General features: G+C 43.3%; 1 long non-coding RNA gene across 1 annotated transcript in view; it reads left to right on the top strand.

Annotated features, from left to right (window-relative positions):
- Nucleotides 1-15,023, top strand: part of LOC122172848 (uncharacterized) — a 106,889-nt gene extending 91,866 nt beyond the window's left edge. The window contains exon 3 of the long non-coding RNA XR_006173404.2: nt 14,893-15,023. This is a non-coding gene — a long non-coding RNA (uncharacterized LOC122172848). The remainder of the gene's footprint in view (nt 1-14,892) is intronic.
- Nucleotides 15,024-17,629: the final 2,606 nt, after the last annotated feature.

Here is a 17,629-nt window from a genome sequence, read left to right as displayed (position 1 = left end):
CCTAAATGGCCCCCTCAAGGATTGAACTCTCAACCCTCGGTTTAGCAGGCCAATGCTGTGGCCTGCTGGGTTCATTAGCCCCCTTCTCAATCCATATTCACCCCTTTCCAGGCACGTATGGGATAAAAACCCCATGACAATATATGCTACAACTTTTCCAACACAGAGAGCATCAGGCAGTTATAACAATTATTAATTAATAGATGTAATAATAACCACGGAAATAAACAAATACATTCATAAAAATACCACACACCCATAAGCATTGTGGCTGTTTAATATTGTTCTGGTGTGAAAATTAACACTATTTTCTGAGACCGATGAAGTGAACCAAGCATAAATTCTCTGTAAACCACTTGAATCAGAGTGATATAAACTAGCGGTATAACACCAAAGTATATCTAACCAGTCTACACTGTCAAGACTGTTAGTCTTCATCTTGCTGCTTTGCATTTTTAATAAATTTCATGCTCTGTGCCAGAAAATAAAAGTGGTAAACACACACCTCTCATAAATCAGCATGCCTATAACAAGGCTTGCTATTTAATGTCACAAATGAGCTTAGCTATAAGAGGTTATTATTATTGACAGTGAGAGATCAGTTTTTAATCAAGAACATGGAAAACTTTGTTGAGCAGAGAAAAGCTAGAATGTGATTATGATCACAGCATTGCTGTGACCTTATCAAGAGACTCTGAATGTGACTGGAGAAAATAAAGATTATAAAAGAGGTGTTTAGCTTGCATCTAAGAGGAAGAATTTAGGGAAGTGCTGTGTCTACTGGATAAATGCATGCAGAGGAAGAAAAGAAGGATGGTCTTATAATTAAAGCACAGGACTGAAGTCAGATATGCATTCTATTTCCAGTTCTGTGACCGATCAAATTCAGTCTAGCCAAAGGGGACACAGACTGTATCATTATCAGGTTTAGGGATCAGGAGTTAAGAGTTGTCAATGTCTATCATCCTGATGACAGCCCAATTGACAGCCTGATGACAGCTAAAGAGAATATTGCAACAGCATTGGGAAATTGCTGCCAACCTACTGTTTGTGGAGATTTTAATTAGGGCTCTCAATTGAAGTTAATGCATGTGATTAACGCAAAACAAATGAACTAGATTTAAAAAATAGTTGCAATTAATTGCAGTTTTAATTGCACAATAATAGAATACCAAGTTAAATTTATTATAAATATTTTGGATGTTTTTCTAATATGTTTCTAATATTTTGGATGTTTTCAAATATATTGATTTCAGTTACAACACAGAATACAAAGTGTGCAGTGCTCACTTTATATTATTTTTGATGACAAATATTTGCACTGTAAAACAAACAAAAGAAGTGGTGTTTTTCAATTCACCTCATACAAGTCCACAGAGCCCTACTTCTTGTTCAGCCAATTGCTAAGACAAACAAACAAGTTTGTTTACATTTATGGGAGATAATGCTGCCCACTTCTTATTTACAAGGTCACCTGAAAGTAAAAACAGGCGTTCGCATAGCACTGTTATAGCCGGTATTGCAAGATATTTACCTGCCAGATATGTGAAACATTCATATGCCTCTTCATGCTTCAACTTGTAGACTCTAAAGTTTTACATTTTGTTTTTAAATGCAGTTTTGTAACAAAAAAAATCTAAATATGTAAGTTGCACTTTCATAATAAAGAGATTCCACTACAGTACTACCAACAATACAATTTATAATGAGGCTCAGAAAGTGAGGCAATAAATTAGCTATTCAGTGAATTCAATCACATGCTGGCATATGCAGGAGTGAGGAAGCTGATGACCTGGCCAAAATTGGAAGATTGCAAACTCAGGTTGGAGTGACAATGGTTCAGGATAGCAACACCCTATCAAGGAAAATATTGGCTGAAATAAATGGTCAAAGGATGAAAGATCATCTGATTGATATCGAAGCATCTCAGAAAATAACATCCACTATCATGAGACTGCAGTCGGCACACTGCAGGAAAATCAATAGAGATAGGAAACTAATCAATTCATTCTGCAGGATGTGTCAAGAGCAGACTTTAACATCTGCTTACATTTTGGAATGTAATAATGTAAGGAAAGGGAAGCTTTTCAGATTGGACACCTTGATCAAGTCCTTACCAAGGACCCTGTACGAGTTGCTGAATTCATTCTCAAATTTCCTGACCTGATATGATTACCATGAGACAAGACAACAACAATTTGCAGTGAAATAGACCTCAGACACCAAACTAGTTTCCCATTCCAGTGCCCTCTCCAGGGGCCTACTAAACATACAGATGGCAGGACTGTGACCCTGGGAGCCCCTCAATACCCTCTGGCAGGGGCACACCATACTGTAACTCACATCAGGCCTGACACATTCATTGCCCCAACACACCATTGTCATACATGACACCTTTTAGATACAGTGTAAGGTGTCATATGCAAACTGGTAACATGCTGGTCCCAAAAACCATTGTGCGGTGTATGTATTGGTGTATATACAATGTTATAAAGGTGTGCTGGAAACATGTCCTTAAAATGCGTTTGGCCAGCAGTGCATATGCCCAGTCAGCCTGAGACAAAGGAATGTGTATTTATTTATCTGACCAGCTCGAACACAGGCAGAGGACAATGCAAGTACATTTACATATAAGGGAGAAAAAGCCATCAAGCTAACAAGCAAGGGCAAAAAGACCTCTTAATAATCACGACCGGGGACAGACTTTGCACCCCAGGAAGCCATCCTGGCTTTTGCGACAGAGACCCTGACCTTTGGGGAATATAAAGACAAGCAAAAAGCCACTGCCCTCGGAGCCTATGAAAGTTGGGTCCTCTAGGCCTGGAAGGCAAGAGTAGCTGGAAACTGACTATAGGTAAGAAACCTGCTTAGACAATGAAAATTTCTGAAATTAAGTTTTAGTCACTAGAAAGCATGTTTGTTTTGTTTTACTTTAACCATATTTATTTCTTTTATTCTTAATTATCAACAATTTAATCTCTGTTCTGTCTTAATAAACTTACTCTTATTTTATTAGAAAACCATCTCAGGGCTGTGGATTAAAGTAAAGTGTGGGTCTTCAGCTAAACCAACAGGCTGATGAGTGCCCTGTCTCTTTGGAGGCAACAAATGTAAATATCTTCTGTGACTGTCCAGTGCATAGGCGTGGGAACTACAAGTGTGGGGAGTGCTGCAGCACTCCCAGGTTTTACATGGGGCTCTGCTACTGGCCCCACACCCGAGGCTCTGCTCCAGGCCCTGCACCCCAGGGTTCCGGCTGCCAGTCCACGCCTGGGGCTCTGCTCCTGGCCCCGCATGCGGGGTCCCAGCTGCTGGACTGGAGTCCCAGCTGCTGGCCGCATGCACAGGATCCCGGCTGCCGGCTCTGCACCCGGGGCTCCACGCTTGATCCCAGTATGGCCCCAGCCTCGGCCCCCTTACCCCAGTCCGAGTCCCCCCCTCCCGGAGGCACAGCCCTACTCCCAGCCCCAGCTCTAGGGGACAGCAGGGGGTGCAGACGGTGTAAGGGGTGGGGGCGAAGCACCCCCACTATAAAAAGTGTTCCAGCACCACTGGTCCAGTGAGAGGGCCTAGACACTACAGAGAAATGCCTCTGGAGAACTCAGGAATTAGGTTCAATGATTATTACCTGCAAGGCAAAGTTTGGACTGGCAGAGTCCTGAAGAGGCAAGGCAGACAGACTGGTGTGACACACTGCTTAGCAGCAGCAAAGCTCTCACTTGCTGAGGCTGAAAGGGGTAACAATGGCTCAAAGTTCTGGGTTCTCCAAGCAGGACATCATAAGGATACTACATAGGCCATAGGCACTTGTATGTCCAACTTCAAAACCTTTGAAGCAGAACCAGACTTCATTAGAGTTTATATGTAGGAACACAGGTAACAAATATTTAACAATGGCCTCTTCAATCTAGCAGAGGAAGGTATACCAATGGCTGGAAGTTGAAGCTAGAGAAATTCAGACTGGAAATAAGGCATAATATTTAACTGTGAGAGTAATTCACCTATTGGGACAATTTACCAAGGGTCGTGGTGGATTCTCTATCACTGAGAATTTTAAAATCAAGATTGGGTGAGTTTTTTTCCTATAAGATCTGCTCTAGGAATTATTATGGGGAGTTTCTATGGCCTGTGTGATACAAGAGCTCAGATTAGATGATCACAAAGGTTCCTTCTGGCCTTTCTATGTATCTATGACCCAAATAAGTAAAAGACTGACTTGATATCACTCTTTGCCATCAAAGCCCTGTCCCCAAGTGTCAAAACCATGGACAGTGGCCTGGTCAGATGAATTCTGTTACCAAACATTTACGAGAGTATGAGATCATTAACACAGGGGCACTATGAGGAAGAACCGATGACAAATTGAATGGACTCTTTGGGGGAATTAGGCAGAGGTAGAGCTTAAAATCTAAGGGCTCGATTCTCTGTTTTGCAGGAACCTTGTCTTCCTAAGGTACATAAAGAATCATGCACAGTGATGTTACTTCACTAATTTCAGCTGAGATACTCCACCTTTACATCAGCAGAAATCAGAGGAGAATCAGGACCAGTAAATTTATAAATGAGAGTCATATAATCATATGCCTCTTTTTTGGAATGAGAATAGATTTTGCTTCTGAAGCCATCATCAGAAATGTACAAATCCATGGCTATCCCGCTCTTTTCCTTATTGCATCCCGCAGAGCCTCAGCCTAGCTCACCTTTGGCATGATGATATTTACTGCTAGGTTACGATCGAAAAATGAGGAGATAGCACAAAGCTCCCTTTTGGCAATAAATACAGGGGCATACAAGTATCGTTTTATATTAAGGGTCTGATCCTGCAACCGTTACTTACATGAGTAATATCACTGAAGTTATTCATGTGAATAATAATTACTTAAAGGTGGGCCTATGTGATTTAAAATGCAGACCATTTATACTGAAATACTGTAATAAGCGTTGCTATTCAGTAGGCACATTTGGGTTTGCCACGTTTGGGCTGAATAAACAAAAAAGTGATTAATCACTGATATTGCCTCATTAAAGCCTTCACCAGCTAATTATTATTATTTTATCAGTGATTGATCACCCACATTTTACTCTACATTGTAATGAAGATACAGGCATTATGGTACTGAAGATCTAGCATTCCAGTATCTCAGCATGAAATAGTATTCCCAGGGCCCTGTCTCTTCAAGATTATAACTATTGCAGCCTGATTCCTTCCTGGCATTGCCTGCTCTGGACCAAGGGAGTTTTGAAAGGAATCTTGTCGGCATTCATCAAATATTTCTCTGTTTTGATGTCTGTGGAGATTTGTGAATTTTAAGGGCTATTAATCTTTCCAACATCATTCTTCCCAAGTGCAACTATTTTTATAGGTAAAGAAGAGAAAGACAGAGGGTATAGAGTTGGGCAAATAAAACCACTGGATGTAAGTAAGGTATTGTTTACTATCTCATTAGAGTGGAAAAATTGGTACAGTAGGTAGCACAGTTAGGATAGAGAATACATTTACACTGTCACACAATCTGTCAATAAGACAAAGAGAAAAAGGTAGCCATATTGCAAAACTTTGAGCAGTTTCAATGATCAAGTATTTTTTCCCCTCAGTCAAGTTAGTTGGGTATGACGTATTATTAACATTTTTCCTTTTGACACTTATTTGAAAAAAAAAAATACATTGACCTCATTAATATTTCATAGAATCATAGGACTGGAAGGGACCTCGAGAAGTCATCTAGTCCAGTCCCCTGCACTCATGGCAGGACTAAGTATTATCTAGACCAGTGGTGGGCAACCTGCGGCCCGCTGGCCACATGCGGCCCTTCAGGGTAAGCTGATTGCGGGCTGTGAGACATTTTGCAGACGTTGAACATCCGCAGGAATGGCCCCCCACAGCTCCCAGTGGTTGCAGTTCACAGATTCACCCGAAACAATTTTTTCCCCAATTTTTCAGAACTTCCGGGGAACCAAAAATTCAGTAATTCTCACAGCTCTAGTGCTAGCAGCAGAAGCAGCAGCACAGCACAGCTAACCCAAAAGACTGGCAGTTAGTGGATTAATATGTAATACCCACAGCCTGTGAAAGAATCTGAGCCATGTTCTTGTTGGCATTTCTTATCAGAAAAAAAAGCAGGTTGGCTAAAATACTAAGAACCTTACTGTATAATGGACTCTGCATCCTACTGTAATTGGGCATGCTGTTAAATGGAAGGCATATTCCTGAACTAATTGTTTCTAATTTGAAAATCAAGAAGAATGTTCCTTACTTTTGAAACCTCTTCATCTCTCTGACAGAACTTAGTCATCTATCCTGTGCAATCCCATGGACTTTTTGACGCTGTTCTGCCTACTTAGCTCTTCATCTGCTGATGTTATTGATTACCGTTTAGGAGCATTTCTTATGTATGAAGAAGTTGCACAGCTCATTTCCCAGATTCATTACCTGGATTTTTTTTTACTTACCCAATAAGAAATGTTGTATAGAGGAGTATTAGAAAGGAAGAAGAAAACAAGCAGGGGGGAGACAAACAAAAGTAATTGTAAGAATATTTTTCATATAATATGTACTTGGACTTTTAGGTGTTGGTTGGGATCTGCAGTGTAAGGGATTTGTTCACAAAATGGTGCATGAGGATTTATCCACACAATGTAGTTTGATAAGTAGAGAAGCAACATGACTAAGCCTCTGTGCACTTGTTATGTCTTGTTTCAAGGTATATTTTAAGCCCCCGTGGACAGGGGCCACTATGTCAGTACAGTGCCTGGCGCTGTTCGGCCCGATCGTGATTTGCACGTTTTGGTGCTACTACAAAAAATAGTAATCTGATGAAGAAAGTGTAATGAAAGACCCTGAAGATGCTCTAATAGATGGGGAAAACAGTATATTTATAACCCTACTCTGCAAGCTACAAAGAGAACTAAATCAAATCAAAACATTGATCTGATCTTTAAGGGCTTGATTTTCATGCATGACGACATGCCAAACTGCATAGATAAAGAAATATAATTATTTTCAGAGGTGCCACTGATACCCCTAAAAGCAACTGAAAAGAAGAGATTTGTGCTGCTCAGTTAAGTATCTAAATTAGTGCCTCTTTTTGCAACTTAAAAAGTTGGAATATTTTATTTGGGGTTTGTGGCATGTTAGGAGCAACTAAGGGCAAACCTACACGATAGTGCTACATCGGTGCAGCTACACTGATGAAGCTGTGGTCCTGTAGAGAGTCTGGTGAAGACCCACTATCCCACGGGCATAATTACTCCATCTTGGTGAGAAGTGGAAGCTAAGTCAGCGGGAGAGCACTGGTGTGGACAGCACGAACTTGCATGGCTTGGGGGTTAGAGGGGGGTTTCACACCCCTGAGTGACGTAAGTTAGATCAACTTAAGCGGTACAGTAGACCTGCCCTAAGTAATGAGACTCCAATGGGATTACTTTTCTGAGTAAAAAATTAGAAATGAGAGATGAAATGACCTGATAGGTCATCCAATCCATCTTTCTGCCAGTGCAGGGGGATTCCTTATATTACATTTTTCTGTGGTTTTGTTGTATATATGAAAGTACCATAAGAAAATCTTTCGGAATTGTAGCCCATGCCCCACAATTTTTTCCTGAATATCTAAGATCTAGCCTTTCCATTCTTTCCACACATCATCCAGGGCCTCATTATCTCATGGCTCAACTACTGCAATCTCCTCCTTTCTGGCCCTGACAAAAGTCAGCCTTGCCTTACGTAAATCCATTCAAAACGCTGTGGCAAAATTCAACATCCAGGTTTACTGCTTCCACCAGGTCACCTCCTCCTTCCTGCCCTCCAGTGGCTCCGCATTTTCCACCTCATCAAATTCCCTTTCTTCACTTTTAAGGCTTAGCCCTACCTTGCAGATTCTCTCTATGTTAGTGAGTTATCGCCTCCCCACTCCATCTCTGCTTTGCGTATGCTTCCAAACTTGATTGTCCAGTAGTCAAATTTTACCACAGATACCTTCATGGTTTCTCCTATGGTGCTCTTTATGCATAGGAAAGGCCTCCCATAAAATTCCACAGGGTCACTTCATTATTCCCCTTTAAATCTTTTTTAGGGAGCTAATTAATTATTTTACATCTAAACTGCCTGCTGGGTGATTTGGGCAAGTCATGTCACCTCTCTATGACTCAGTTTTCCCATCTGTAAAACGGGGATAATGATGCCAACTTTCTTCATGAAGCACTTGAAGATCTACTGATGAAAACTGCTATATAAGAGCAGGGCCGGCTCCAGGGTTTTGGCCGCCCCAAGCAGCCAAAACCAAAAACAAAAAACAAAAAAGCCGCGATCGCGATCTGCGGCAGCAATTCGGCGGGAGGTCCTTCACTCCCAGGCGGAGTGAGGGACCGTCCGCTGATTTGCCGCCGAATACCTGGAACTGCCGCCCCTGTCCGGAACAGCCGCCCCAAGCACCTGCTTGAGAAGCTGGTGCCTGGAGCCGGCCCTGTATAAGAGCAAGTTTTTATTTATTTATTTATTTATTAATTAATTATTATTATTATATGGTGAACTTTTTATACGTGTTTAGTAAGATCAAAATGGTGCAGAGAGCATGGCGCCCCCTGGCTTTCAGGAACATTGTACCTGGTCTTTACCTAGGGCTGTAACCTTATCACAACAGAGAAGCTGTGCAGGGCTCACTTCCCCTCCCATGTTGCTTGCATGGAAAAAGGCTCACCAGAGGACACAGAGTATCAAAGCCAGGAAGGGGTGATCAGAGCTTGTATGTGAGGGTGAGAGCAAAGAGGTTCCAAGTAGTCAGGAGTTGGCAAATGGAGCCATTGGGGTAGGGGTGAACATGGGTGGGGAGGGATCATAAACAAAAGCTAGGGCCCTATGAAAACTCATTGTAAGTACTTGTTTTTGATGAAGCATCACTTACGATAACATAACGGCGTCGTCTTCATTCTGTTCCATTTTAGACTCCTCCCACTCCCACTTCAAAGACCAGTTTATATTATATTATATTCCAATTAGTTTGTTTCATGATGATGATTCTGAATTCAGTGAAAGGGGATGGAGAAATGTCTGATCATGCATCACATGGCTACAGACAGAATTCAGCCTCCTTCTGTTGAAAAGTCAGTTCCATTTCCAGTATAAAAGTAGCTCTCTACATGTGTCATCTTCTTATTCTTCTATTCTTGTGGGCCAGGTGTAATTACAAGGATCATTTCTGTGGCACCCAGACCAGGGAAAATTCAATTACAAGTAACTAACTAAATTTCAAGCTTGGTGAGCTTTGAACTGCCCATGTTCATGAAATAAACTTGTATAAACCTCATAGGACCCAGCACACACTTGAAATGTGAAGTGAGAGAATCCAAAATTAAATCCATAAATTAAAAGTAATTTACCTTGAATTAACAAGGTCTGTTGCAAGTGATACAACTTCTAAATGAACACTGTTAGTTGCATTGCTTGGTTTAATTAGATGCCACCCTAAGGCATAGTATTTACTATCATAACTGTTGGATGGCAAGGCTGAAACAACAACTGTTGTGGAAATGAGGATTCACTTTAGGTACAAGATGCAATTTTTAATCCTTTTAGAATCTCATTCCAGAAAAGATCCCTTTAGAAATTCCCCTATTCCCTTTTTACATCCAAAATAGAACTCCTGATACCCGAAGATCACAGGGATGTTATTTTGAGTCCTCTAATGCTCAACTGGGATGTCATCACATTTGATTGTGTCTTACTAATATAATATCTAATTTTAAAAAATGATTACAAATGAGTGAAAACGCATGGGCAGTTTTAATTGGTGATTAGCAGCATTTCTATGCCAGTGGGGGAAAAAAACACAATATGCCAAAGGAAATGAAGCTTATCTGGCCTTTCCATTTGCCTTACTAGTGAACTATAAATTAATAACCACTGACAACTTTATGTAATAGCATCATCTGGAATTACAGTTTCTCTCTTCTTCATGACTACCATAATATTGGCTGATATTCAAAGAAAAATGGGGAAAGTAACAGGATTTCACAGGTCATCTCCAGCAATTACTAGCTAAAAAGCAAGCACACAGGATGCGGAAAGCACAACTAACACACTTGTGCCAGCTTTCATTTCATAATCCAAGGCCTCCTGGGTTTGGAATGGAGAGTGAAATAATTAAGCCTTTTGCAAAGCAAGCTACTTCCTGCTAATGTGCAGAGCAAGGAGTAAAGTTTTCCCACAGTGCACCACAGCCCTAGGGCTAGAGTTACCATATGTTGGGGAGGGTGCATGATAGGGACCCTGAGATATGGTTACTTTGATTCAGGTCTGTTGTGCACTGCAATGTGGATGCCAGAGCCCTAGGTTTTAGCACAGGTTAGAAAAGTGTTAACACAGGCTAGGTCCACACTACCCGCCCGATTCGGCGGGTAGAGATCGATCCCAGAAGCGCTCCCCCGTCGACTGCGGAACTCCTGCTCGCCGAGAGGAGGAAGTGCTGTCGACAGGGGAGCTTGCCTGCGCCACGTGGACCTGCAGTAAGTAAAACTTAGTTCGAACTAGGAAATGTCAACTTCAGCTACGCTATTCTCGTAGCTGAAGTTGCATTTCCTAGGTTGATCCCCTGCCCCAGTGTGGACAAGCCCATAGAGTTAAAATACAAGGTAGATGCTCAAGCCCAGGGTTCCCTAAAACAGTTTGAGTCCCACTAAACCTGGGCTTAGATTGCAATTAGCACATACCCTCAATTACAATAATTTGTTATTCTAAGGAAAATTATTATTTCAGATACCTCAGAGAGAACTGTAGCAAATGCTGAATTTTTAAATGGCAACCACTATAGGTTTTCTTATGCCTAGCGTTATGCAAATAACAGACTTTTTTAATTCATTGGGCTATGCAAAATAAATAGCAAAAAAATCATATGGGGTTGACCCAAAACAACCAGTTTTCAGCAAACTGAAAAGTAAAATATGATAACTTTTTTGAGGTTTTTAGATGCTTTAAAAAAATAAAAATCGAAGAAATTTTTGAAGTGAAAAGTCATTTCAAATTGAAAAACTGAAACATTTTATTATGATCATGTGAAAATGAAACATTTCAAATGTTTTCTGTTTTTCCCCCTAACTTAAACACTTCAACAAACTCAACCCAAATTTGCCAAATGTTTTAGTTGACCCAAATCTGCATTTCAGTGAAAATAACATTTCAACCAAAAATTTCCTGCAGCTCTACTCATGCTATTTCTTAGCAATCGCCTTTGTGCCTATCTAGGTTCCATTGTGTGTGTGAAAATACCCATGTAAATATTCCTTGCCCTAAAAGTACTGTTCTACTCCTAACAGGGAGTCTATAAAACATAGTTATCTCAATTATTTCCATATAAAATGTGCTCAATTTCTCCTATGTGTTGGCACTACAATCTCAAGCTGGATTCTAAATCTTTCCTTCTTGTTTATCACTAGTAATAAACGAGCTGTAGGTCAATTTAGGCTATTAATTACACCACAGGAATCCACTGTTCCCCAGTTGAATTGATGCATCTCTATTGCCTTCAAAAAGTTAATCCACCTGAAAGCAATTGGAACTTAGTTTACAGTTCTGTTGATGTTGTACAAGATGGAAGAATGAGTAGGAGTCTGTATCTTAATGGCGCCAGCTCTGTAGCGCTAACTGAAGTAAATACTGAAGTAATGAAGGTTTATTTTTGCTATTAGAGTAAGCAGATAAGGCTCTGAATACATATAAGAATCAGGTCTGTTGAAAAAGAAGTTTCCAGATTTACATAGTCACTTTTCAGGGTGAACTTGAATTCAGTCAACTGGAATAGAATGCCATTAGAAAAATCAAGATTACATATTCTTTATTTTCTTCATTTGCAAGGCTAGCTGCCTCAAAGTGCTGAAGTTATCTATGAACATGAAATAATGATTCTGACATATTGTGTGATGTGGTTATCTAAAGAAATAATTATTTACCTCTGTGTAGGTGGGCTATTTGACTTAAGATAGATTTTCAGAGCAATCCCATCAGCGATATTTGCACTGTCAAATTCCACAAAACCAATTAAGCAAAATATTGGGAGCACATTTGAATATGAGGTACCTTATGGGTCACAGAGAGCAAGTACCTTACTATATAGCTCTTTTCACCAAGAGAATCAGCTAATGCTTTACAGATGTGTATATCTATAGAAATACAAGGATCACTCTCACTTACCTATGAAACACAGCCAACTCTGGGGTGGAACATGGTACCCGCACAGAACTCTGACTTCAATGGGCCACAGGCCTGCACAGATCTACAGAGTTGTCCCTAACATCCTCTGATTTTCATTAGCACTACTTTTCTCAGGACTCTTCTCACAAATGCATAAGGGATAGCTTAAAGGAAGACATTTCAAAATGTTTTGTAAACCTATAGAAAACTAAGAACAACTGTAGTACAGCTAAACTGCTAAGTAACCACACTACAATGGGTGCCATTAAAAAAGCCTAACAACAACAAACATTGACCAACAATTATCACCCGGTGGTCAATGTTTGTTGTTGTTAGGCTTTTTTAATGGCACCCATTGTAGTGTGGTTACTTAGCAGTTTAGCTGTACTACAGTTGTTCTTAGTTTTCTATAGGTTCTATAGAGATTCTGTGATCCATTCCTGATTATAGGGTGTCATGGGGTTCACTCACCCCTAGCAGTGCTGGCCATCCTGGGAATTAGCTCTGCCAGACTTGCGCTCCCCCTCTGGTGATGTCTTCCCCCATCCTGTCTTGCCATGCTGCCCCTCTCACTCTAGGGACTGCGGTCTCCTCTTCATGTCTTGGACCTTAGGCCAGGTCACTAAGGTCCCCCCCTTATGGGGAATTCACAGTCTTTCCAGACCTGCTGGCAGGCAGGCATCTCCAGTGATTGGTAGGGGAACCCAGGCCTGCCCTCTACACAGGGTTCCAGCCCAAGGACCTTATAACAAGCATCCAAGCTCTCTGTACTGTCCTACCCTTTGCTGCTGTTTTCCTGAGCTACTTCCTACCTATTTGGCTCCTCCCCCAGGTTTGACAGCCTACCAACTCCCTCCACTGAGGGGGTGACTTCAGTCTACTTCCCCGCAGCCCCTGTCTGCAGCCAGCTGCCTGGCTTTATACAGGCCCCACCTGTTCCTGCACAGGTGAGCCTGTTCCTTTAATTAGGGCTTTCCCCTTAGCCTTCAGTTTACCAGTTAATTGACCCATCTAGCCTCCATTAACCCCTTCCACTCCTGTGTGGGGTGGACAACCCAGCACGTAGGGGAATACTACAGCATCTCAAGCCTTGTCTATACTACAGAGTTTTGTCAGCAAAAGGCAGCTTTTGTCAACAAAACAGTGGAGGTGTACGCATTACAATGCTCCTCCTGCCAGCAAAACTCTCCTGCTTTGCTGACAAAATAAAACCACCTCGAAGAGAGGCGTAGAGCTTTTTGTGGCAAAGTTAGATTGACAGAGTGTCAGTGTAGACACCGTACTTGGTTTTGTCACTGTAAATGGCCTTCAGGAGATATCACACAATGCCCATCCTAACTGCTCTGGTCAGTTGTTCAAACTCCACTGCCCTGCACCTGCACCCAGGTACACTGGCATTCCCTCCTCCCCCTTTAAAGGCCCGGGAATTTTTGAAATTCCACTTCCTGTTTGTGCCGCGTGGAGTGCTCACATTGCATCTTCCCAACTGACCATTACAGCTCCACCTGGCAAATGCTCTCCCACTAGGACCACAGCTGAGTTGTTGGATCTGTGGGGAGAGGAGGCTGTGCAGTCCTAGCTCTGCTCCAGCTATAGGAACTTCAGTACCTACAGGCAGATTTCTCGTGGCTTTCTGGAAAAGGGCTATGAACAGGACACAATGCAGTGTTGTGAGAAGATAAGGGCGCTGAGGCAGGCATACCAGAAGGCAAGGAAGGCAAACAGTTGCTCTGGTGCTGCGCCAAAGACCTGCCACTTCTGGATGCCATCCTTGGCAGCGACCCCACCTCCACTGGCAAGAACCCCATGGATACTTTGGCGAGGCTGGAGGCAGTGGACAATGGAGCTAACCCTGAGGACAAAGTTGTGGACAAGGAGTTTGAGTTGAAGGACAATGTGGAGCACACAGCAGGGCTGTCTGGTGGTGTGGTAAGTCAGGACCTCTTTCCACTCTGGAATGGTCTAGCCAGTCCCAGCAGCCTGTCTCTGGCATATGATGCAGAAGAGGAGAGCCCTGGTAAGTGATCTTTTTGAGTTGATGCTGCTCGGTTATATGACGATACAGGAAACAGGATACAGCTGTCCTTTGATCTGTATATTGTAGAAGTGGGTGAAGGCATAGAAATGTGCAAGACTAACTGTTTGAGTGTGCTCCAAATTCCCCTCTACAGCTAAGCAGTACGGTGGAACAGTGTGTTAATGCACACCAAGATTTCACAGGAATCCTCCAGAGAGATCTCTAGGAAACTTTCCTGCAGGTATTCAGCAATCCTCTGTCAGAGTTTCCTTGGCAGAACTGCTTTGTTCCTTCCCTCATCGTAGGAAACTTTCCCTCACAACTCAGCAATCACTTGTGTGGCACACAGGTGAGCAACATAGGGACAGGGTCTGAAGCTGCACACTTACCCTCAGGAATGAGATATTGGCCTCAGTGACCTTTGCCTATGGAAAATGGTGGCAGAATTTACAGTATTGTCCCTAGTTGCCTGCAATGATCCACTTAAAAAATCAACTAGACCCTTTGCCTCATCTTGAATACCCAACTCTCACCGGGGCCGAACTCACCATGTTTAGGGTGTTCGCAGAGATGTGTGCTTGCCAAGGGACAGTGAGAAAGTGATTGGTATGTTACAAGAGGTGTATTTTACTATGATTCAATGCTATGTATGAACTAACAATCATACTTCTGTGTATTGTTTCTTGTGCTTCTGCAGATGTGGCCTTCAGGGGAACCCACTACACACCAGCAGAGTGCCTCTGCCAGATAAGGAAGCGACCAAAGCGAAGCAAGGAGGGCATGTTCAAAGAGGTGTTCCAATCCTCAGAAGCTGAAAAAAGAGAATGCAGGGAGTGGAGAGAGACCCTCAAGGAGAAATTTTAAAATAGAAAGGCAGGACAGAAAGGAGAGTGAGGAGTGCATTTTAAAGGACCAGGAGCAGATGATAAAAGTGATGGAGGAGCAAACACAGATGTTGAAGTCCCTAATCACACTCCAGACAGAACACATGCGTGCTCGCCCCCCATTCCACCCCGCAGCCGATACAGAACTGCTTTCTAAGCCCTCCCCAAACTCCTCTCACACACTCCTTACAACTTCCTGGTACATCTCTGTACCCTGTTCACTCCACCCCTTCAGACTGCTTCCAAAATGATAGCTGGACTTACACACAGCTATGAGAGCCTACACTGCCCTTCACTGTTATCTCCCTTCCCACGAACTCTTGTGTGTGTGTTGTTAATTGTTATTTAATAAAAACAAACTTTCTGAAAGATAACCAATCTTTATTTGTCTCCTGCACACGGTTGTTGCTGCTGGAATTAATATACAGTGGCAATTTGATCATTTGCTGACTACAAATCACGGTCAGGAATCATCAAAATTTTCATGCAAGGTGGCAAGTTAACGAAGCATGGCAGAGTGCTGTATAGGAAGACACATTACTAGTGCTCATTGTCAAAATGCTGCCTCAAAGCCTCCCCACCCCCGTCACCCGCTGTACACTTCACCTTTAGCCTCATAAATATTATGGAGTGCCCAGCAGTCTGCTATTACCATGGGAATGCTTTCCTCATTTTGGTCTAACCTGCCATTAGGGTGACCAGATAGCAAGTGTGAAAAATCAGAACGGGAGGTGGAGGATAATAGGCATCTATATAAGACAAAGCCCCGAATATCAGGACTGTCCCTATAAAATTGGGACATCTGGTCACCCTACCTGCCATAAAGAAAGTGACAGTGCACTTTTCATCTGCCAAAGGCATATTCCACGGTCATTCTGCACTGCCCAGCCTATTGTCGAAGCGATTCTTGCTGCTGTCCAGGTTTCCTGTGTAAGGCTTCATGAGTCATGGGAGTAAGGGGTATACTGGGTCTCCCGAGATCACTATGGGCATTTCAACGCCCCCCTCTGGAATCTTCTGGTTTGGAAAGGAAGTCCCTGCTTGCAGCTTTCTGTACAGGCCAGTATTCCTGAAGATGTGTGTGTCATGCACCTTTCCAAACTATCCTACGATGCTGTCAGTGAAACACCCATGCCCACTAGGGTGGGCACCAGGCTCACTGGCAGCTCTCCCAGTGGGTGGGGCTGGAGGCAGTACAGCCATGCCAGAGGAGCTGCCGGCGGGGGATGCTGGCTCCTGGAAGCAGTGGCCTGAAATGCTGCTGCTTTTGCCACTGTGTTTCCCCGTAGAGCCTGCAGCTCCGCAGATATTGATTTATATCCATGGATATAAATTTTGTATCTGTGCAAGGCTCTAGCGAAGAGGTGCGAGAGGTGGGGGGGTCTTGGAGGTGGGGGTGGAGCGGGCCTCAGGGCGGGGCCTTGGGAAGGAGGCCAAGCAGGGGCAGGCCTTGGGGTGGAGCACAGGGTGTGGACCCCCACTTTACAGCCACGCTGGAGGAGCTGCCAGTCCCAGGCACTGGCTCCTGGAAGCGGTGGCCCAACATGCTGCTGCTTTCAGCACTGCGGTTCCTGGTAGAGCCCTGTAGCTCCGCAGATACCAATTTATATCCACACAGGGCTCTTCTCTTCGCCCCCTCCCCCAAAGTTCCCCCCCCACCTACCTCTCTCTGCCCCTTCTCCTGAGGGCGGCTCCCCACTGCTCACGCCTCTTCGTGCCCTCCTCTGAGGTCCCTTCCGCCCGCCAGGGATGGAGAGGCATGAGCAGTAGGTGGGGGGGCCTTGGAGGAAGAGGAGGAGTGGGGATGGGAAGAGGGGGAGCGAGGGTGGGGCCTCAGGGGAAGAGGCAGAGGAGGGGTAGGAAGGGAAGCAGGGTGGACAGAGCTAGGGCCCGAGCGCCCTTTCAGAGGCAGCGCTCTAAAGGCAGCCGTCCGGCATGCCTCCAAAGGGAGGTGCACCGCTTCCTGTTCAGGGAGACTTAGTCTCCTCTGGCCAATTATACCCACCGCCCCTGCTTGCACCATAGGCACCCAGACAGCCTTCCAACTGCAAAGTCATATTTTATATGCTAAAGGGGGTTCTGAGCCTGCCTGCAGTCAGAGATATTGCACAATATCACAGGTACCCAACAGAAGTGTCTGACAGATACATTTAAGGTATATCTTGTGGATTCCTAATTTTTCTCAACTTTTGTAAGTATTTGTATCAGTTAAGTATATTAATACTTCTCTGCAGGGAAAGGTTTGAGTTTTACAGGCCTTCTGGAAGAAGTGTGTTTTAAGGAGGAGGATATTTGTAAAAAAACCACACCTATAAGTGTTACTATGTATAGCAAACTTCCACTACACTATTGTGGAGAAAAAATAGAATTACTGTGAAAGCTCTGGGAGCTTGGTTCTCATGTGAACCTCTCAGTGTCGTTAGATGGCACCAGAGAATAATTTTGATTTCAAGGAGTTTAAGGTCAGACGGGAACAGTACAATCGTCTGATGTCCTGAGGATATAGATTTTCTACTAGCAATTCCTGTGACAGTCCCAAAAATGGAACTT

The sequence above is a fragment of the Chrysemys picta genome, chromosome 2 (genome assembly GCF_011386835.1).
Source record: "Chrysemys picta bellii isolate R12L10 chromosome 2, ASM1138683v2, whole genome shotgun sequence".
NCBI lineage: Eukaryota > Metazoa > Chordata > Testudines > Emydidae > Chrysemys > Chrysemys picta.
The sequence above is the reverse complement of the archived record's forward strand: the minus strand, read 5'-3'. Positions and strand labels throughout refer to the sequence as shown.